General features: G+C 42.6%; 1 protein-coding gene across 1 annotated transcript in view; it reads left to right on the plus strand.

Moving 5' to 3' along the window:
• The first annotated feature begins 4,297 nt into the window (after positions 1 to 4,297).
• EPS15L1 (epidermal growth factor receptor pathway substrate 15-like 1) overlaps positions 4,298 to 6,605 on the plus strand; it is a 29,285-nt gene continuing 26,977 nt past the window's right edge. Inside the window, exons 1-5 of the mRNA XM_010134335.1 lie at positions 4,298 to 4,330; positions 4,554 to 4,643; positions 5,002 to 5,049; positions 5,673 to 5,768; positions 6,367 to 6,429. The gene's annotated coding sequence lies outside the window, so the exon portion shown is untranslated. The remainder of the gene's footprint in view (positions 4,331 to 4,553; positions 4,644 to 5,001; positions 5,050 to 5,672; positions 5,769 to 6,366; positions 6,430 to 6,605) is intronic.

Consider the following 6,605-nt stretch of genomic DNA (forward strand, 5'->3'; position numbering starts at 1 on the left):
AGTCTGGCGTGCCTCGGGAAGAGGCTGTGCTTCTGGCTCTGGATTAATGTTTGCAGTCCTTGGGTAGATTGTTGTTGTTGTTACAAGTTTTTTTTTTTTTAATTAGTTTCTCACCCAAAAAATTTAACCCTGAGCAGTGTGATCACTGTTTGTTCTTTATTGTACTCCTGTGAAGGTAGTCACCGTATTTCCTTTAAAGCAAAAGAAAAACATCACGGCCCCCCGGCTCCCATGCCTTGCAATTAAAGCTGTTTTCTACGCTGTGGCAGGACCAGGCAGGAATTCAGAACAACTGCTCTTGGTAGTTCAAATTATTTAAATATATCGATTTCCTTTTAACAATGGACATTTATTGGTGATACTCTGAAAATTACCTTTCAGTGGAGTTACGGAGATATGGCGATACTTGGATTGTTTCCCGTACGGCTCAGTAAGAGTGCACTGCTTCTGAGCTTCGGAGTAGCAGGAGTCGTCCTGATCAGCAGCTGTTCTGCTACATTAACATGTTCAGAAACTTCTGGACACATCCCTGCACTGGCAAACTGTTATCAAAAGTTTTTGAGTGAATTAATGGGGTTCAAAATAGATATGTAAAATAAACTGGACTTGAATGAATTTGTTGTTGTGGAACTTCTGGAGTATGTTGGTAAAAATGTGTCAAATAGTCATTATACTAGAAATCCTGCTGCTTTAAATTCTAATGGATATTTGACAGTGGCATTTTCTTTTGTATAACGTGTTGAAGGGAAAAGGGCTCCATTCTGTGAATAGAACAGTTACTTTGACATATTGTTCTCCAACTAAATCAGTGGAAGCATTTGAGTTTTGAAACTTCTTTTTCTGTATTGAACTGTCAAGAGTAACCTAGCTGTAATCATGGCAGCAAACAGAATTTCCCTGGAAATTAATAGACTTCCTCTTTTAACAACCTCAATTTTATGATTACTACAGCGTTACTAGCTGTAGTAAGTGCTAGAAATGGTATTAAAGGGAATAGAAGAGGTTATGTGTGCTGTGATGTTGAAGCATGCTCACTCAAACAGAAGAATATTGGTGTCAACATATTAGGAGCTGTAAACAATACGGGTAATTCAGGCATGTGAAAGTGTTTAATCATATTTGTTCTCATAAGTGAATTTTATTACAGTTCTGTGTTCTATGAAAGTACGTTTTTAAGACAGAATTTCGATGTTTAACAGTATGCAAAATATTTAAGGTTTCAGCTGTCTATAAAAAGAGTTCAACTGTGTATAAAAAGAGTTGAAGAGCAAGCATGTAAAATCAGTACTTGAAGTTAAATCAAGTCCAGTTTCAGTTGTTTATCTTTGATAACTTTGTTTTCTCAAATATTTGATCACTTTATCAGTGGTATTTCCATGGCATGTTCCACCTGCAGCCTCTGGAGGTTATAGAGAGTTTTGTTAGAGCGATGGGGACAGCACTGAGCATTTTATAGCTTGGTCTTCTGAGGGAACTTGGGATACTCAGAAAGTAGAGTAAAGGTGAAGGTAATAACCTGTCTGGGGCAGCAGCAACCTTCTGGTAGCTCTCATCTTTGTGGGACACCTTTTTTTTTTTTTTTTTCCCCTTTCACAGTACCTATTTTCATCCATCATATGATGCTTCAAGAGAGGCTGAAAGAAAGTTGTGAGACGGGTGGACACCAAGGAAAATAATTGATCTGATTCAGGGTTCTTTTTGGCCCTGAGGTGACCTCAGGAAAGAGCTGCTAGGAACTGGCTTTATTAACTGTTCTGGTGGCAGCAGCTTACGCCTGCCTTTTTCCCAGACCTCCGTTAAGGGATGTGGAGACGTATCTCTGTGTGTGTGTGCTGAGTACCACAGCTGCAGCGTCCCAGGTCGGCTGTGAGTGCATGTTCGAGAATTGAACTTCAGATTCGTACAGGAAAGCAGCTTAGGGGTCAAGCAACAAGGCACCATGGTTCTGAAGTGTCTCTTTGGGAGCCAGTGTAAAGCGTTGGTCATTGGTGATGTTTTGGGGAGTAGGCAGTGGGTAGAGAACCCAGAGGGCTGTTACACTGTAAGTCAGGCTGAACCCCTGTATAACAGGTTCTGTATCTGACCACTCATCAAAACTCTTCAGAATGGTTTTGTGTGATTGCCGGTGTTGACACTGTCTTGTGTAGGCTCTTCGTCAGCAGATGTCATCAAATTAGAGTCCTCTTGAACAATAGTGATGCAGTCACAGGCGGGGACGGGTGGATAGGCAGCTCTGCTATTTTTATCACTTGAGCCCATTTTGTCTGGTCTGCTCCATCACGGAGAGGCAGTCATTTGGGTAAATCAGGCAGAGAGGCTTAGTCTTTGTGAAAGGCTGCAAGTAGAGAATCGAGTGATGAAGTGCTTTCCAGCAGCACTTGGGTGGAGGTATTGCTGAGGAAGCGACTTCACAGCATTTAAGCACATTAGCCTGGATTCCTGCCACCTCTGGCAGGTAAGTCAGCTCTATGTCACGGCTGACAATATCAAATGAGGATGACAGGAATGTCTGGTGATGGGATGAGATCATGTAGTACTGCTGCTGGAGCCGTTTGCGCTGTGTCTTGGTATGAATCCAGTCTCTGCGTGCTCTAGATACTCACCAGATCAGTTAGAGGAGCTTGTAGCTGGTCTTTGGCTGGCTTCTCTGAGCCTCCTCGTAAACGAGAGGCCAGCAGTTTGGAGGTAGTTGCTAAGACACACTAGATTTTCTTCAGAGTTGGACAGACTATTTCCTACTTCCACCTTTTCTCCGAACACTGTGTTTCCTACTTCGGGCAGGAGCACGGTGCTTATCTATGCTGACTGCTGACAAGCCAGCAGATTTATGAGTTATGGTTGCAGCTTGCTTCTGAACTCCTGTCCAGCTTCTGGAAGAACAAGAGCGTCTGGGGTGTGCTGGTGAAGAACACAGTGGCTTGTTTTGTTGATGGCTCTAAGTGAAGTACGTTGAAGATGTTTAGGAAGCTCTCCTGAAAATGCAAGATCTCTCCTGCCAAGCAGCTCAGTTGGTTGTCAAAGAGCTCGGTGTTCGCTTGCTTATGGTTAGTAGGGTTTACTGTGGAGAGCTCCTTGAATGAAGATTTGGCGTGTTTATTGTAAACTTACAGGAAGAGTCTCTCTGTGTGAAATAAAAGTTCATGCTCTTCGTTGGCCCTTTCTTTCATCGTGTTTCTGTATCCCTTGCCCACGGTGTAGGCAGAACATCAGGAAATCCATGAGGATGTCAGGGAAGCAGGGAGCGCTTGGGAGGTGACACACCAGTGGTCAGCATTAGTGCGAAATAACTGTCAGATGTTTGACTTGTGTCCTGTAGGTGGAGAGCAGTTGTCCCAAGCAGGCTTGGGGTGTTTCAACACCTCTATGCTTCACTTATTAAATGATGTTCACTGGGTTGTTTTGTTGCTTTTTTAAGGCCTTTGAACTCTCTAAGGGGTGACTTGTTTGAGACTGGATTGTAGTTCTTTGCTCTTGGCATTGAGGCTGGAGAATGGTGTGGAGAACCTGCACGGGGCTAGAAGCTGCGTGGCCATTGCAGGAGGCAGCTCAGAAGGTGTTGGGGCTTCTGCCTCTTTTGGCATTTCAGTTCTCATTTGCTTGGAACGTCAACAGGAGAGAAGAGGAATCTGCTTGTTCAGTGTTCTGAAAAGGCAGAGCCTACCTTTGTGCCTGCTGCTTTTGTGTAATGCAGTGATAGCACCATGCCAAAACACTCAAACAACGCTGTCAGGGAATCGTGTCATTCGTTAATTAACCACTCATTCTATTTTTTTCTTTTTACTCTGTTTCACTTTAAGATTCTAGTCCTGCAAATGCGCAAATGGGTATATTTTGATACCAGAGCTCTGTCTCTTTATGTGTATTTGTCTCCTGAAAATATTCCATCAGTATATATGTACAATGCGGGAGCTAGTCTGTTCAGTGTTGCATCGAGAACTCTGCCGTTGATATCAGCAGTGCTCAAACTGTCACCTGAAGGATCTTGGCAAACAGTTCAAAGCTGTCCTACAAAACCTTGTTACTGTGTGGTGTGGTTAATTAAAAGTGCGAGTGTGGGTACGAATGCTGGTGGACAGGAGTTTTAAGAGGTGACAGTTGCCTGTTGGCGCAAGTGTTGGGGAATCTCGGGATGTCAGGTATCCAGTTTGGAACACAGCGAATAAACCTACTTGGTGCTCTTGACAGAAGTGAGCCACACAGTGCTGAGCACTTCCGCCAGCCCCTGGAGCTGGGCTCTCCGTGACTGCAGCTCGTTCTCTGTTTTCTTATTGTCTCTCTTGTTTTTCAGTTTTCCGCTGGGAATCCATTATATGAAACTTATTATAAACAGGTAAGTTCTTAAAAAAGAATTTCAAATAAAGCTCAATTTCCTCTTCCCCAAGATTTCCCTCTCTTCCCTTTCCCCACTGCAGTGCTAAACTGCTGTAAAGCCTCTGCTGAGGGGCAGAGCATGCTCGTTTGACTCCGTCTGAGCTAGAGACGAGACCTTTCATTTCTTATCTCCGCTTGCATGACAGACATGCTTCAACTGAATGTGGATTTTTATCTTTCAGGTAGATCCAACATATACGGGCAGAGTTGGGGCAAATGAAGCTGCGCTGTTTCTTAAAAAATCGGGGCTCTCTGATATTATCCTTGGGAAAGTAAGTTGAAGGAGTTAGATAATGCAGTAATTATTTGTACGCTTGTTTAACTGCAGCTAACATTGAGCTGAAGGGTTTGCAAAAGTGAATTTTGTGGAATGCAAACCAGACCCATAGGACATCAGGTTAAGGACAGACTGGTAACAGCTCCAAAGGATTTTTCTGAGTTTCGCAGGAATCTAAAAGAAAGACTTGGCTTTTGTGTAACATTTGAGTTGTTAACCTGAGAATTAAACAACATTGTATGGCGTAACTTGAAAGCTGCAAGGGACAGTTCAAGAAGACATACAGTAGGAATATTGAGCTGAGTGAAGTTTTACCTTAAAATCATAATGGCTTGTATTTTGTGTCTCTACAGATATGGGATTTGGCTGACCCAGAGGGTAAAGGATACTTGGATAAACAGGTAAATGAAGTGTACCTGTGGACCTCTTGTGTTACCATCCCCAGATCAGCCTGGTTTCAAGAAAACCCCACTATCAAGAGGAGTTATCCTTAGCTTTTTTTGTTGTAAAGTTTTTGTTCACAAGATGGTTTTTTCCTAGCACTGCTCATATCCAGCTATATTAGTGAGGCTTGTGGAGGGTTTGGATCTCATTTTCTGTCTCTCCCTTGTTTTGTAAATAATCAGGGTTTGTGATGTATCGATATACAGTCACTGTCACAAATACAAACTGTGATTTTAAGATTTATTTTAGAAGTCTTCTTTGCATGAAAAACTAGAACTAGCATTACTAAAAATGGCTTGGAATGTCAAATTCCAAGTTACCTTTAAATTGTTGAAATTTACTTAATTATGGAAGAATCCTTCTGAAGAACTACTGTTGGAGTTTTCTGCTCGTGGTTCCATGTCGCCGTAACGTTGAAAGCGGTGGGGTGGTTCTCCCTGTGCTGTTAACTGAGTGGGGCTGTGCTTCTGCTGTTTCCGTATGAGATGCACGTGTACAGTGTTAGTACAAATCATCGATGGATTATTGGAGACTGGTTTGAACTGGTTCCTTTTCTAATGGAAAACACTATTGTTTCTAGGGTTTCTATGTCGCGTTGCGCCTTGTAGCATGTGCACAGAATGGCCACGATGTGAACCTGAGCAGTCTGAACCTGACTGTGCCACCTCCTAAATTTGTAAGTAATCTATGCCTAAATGTACGTCTGTTCCGTTGGAACGATCTTCTGTGTCATTTATTTCACGGTTCTGAGGCTTGAGGCTGCTGACAAACTGTTCCTTAAGATAACTGCAGTCGCAGCTGTCCTAGTCCTGTCCTCTGGGGTGTTACGTACCAGCCCCTTCCTGGACTGCAAAGCTGGTGCAAGTTTAACTACAGTCAGCTCGTTCAGGAAGCTGATCTGGCAAAACTCTAAATTTATGAAAAAAAAAAAAAGAGGAGGAGGAAGAAGAAAAAAGATGGCTTTTGGTGTTGGTCAGCGGGAGTGTGTGGTAAAGGGGGTGACTGCAGCTTTGCCTGCAGCGGCTGCTGTGAACCTCTAGCTTGTCTCGCTTCTCTGTTTGGGTACCTGATGCACCTCATGTTCTTACCGAAGAACTGTACGAGTAGTATACCTCAGCAGGACTCCTTTTTTTACATGGAGCCTTTTTTCTTCTCGGTGTAGTTAAGCTTCCTGTCTGTAGCCATCTCTTACAGCAGTTAGTGAGGATTAGAGACAGAAGTGTGTGTATTTATATATATATATACATAAGAATAAAAAATTGTTTAATTTTTAGCATGATAGTAGCAGTCCTCTGCTGATTACACCGCCTTCAACAGAGACTCACTGGGCTGTTAGGGTAAGTGTAAAAGACAGCACATTCCATCCGTTTTTTAAAAGTAAATATTTCCCCTGTCTGTAGTTTTCCCACTGGGAGAATTTTGTATTAAATGTATTTCCCATTTCAGAAGTCCTCCCTTTCTGTCAGACTTCAGCACAATAGAAAATATTGAGCTGTAGTTTTATATTTAAAAT

This window comes from Buceros rhinoceros, unplaced genomic scaffold (assembly GCF_000710305.1).
Source record: "Buceros rhinoceros silvestris isolate BGI_N320 unplaced genomic scaffold, ASM71030v1 scaffold28394, whole genome shotgun sequence".
Classification (NCBI taxonomy): domain Eukaryota; kingdom Metazoa; phylum Chordata; class Aves; order Bucerotiformes; family Bucerotidae; genus Buceros; species Buceros rhinoceros.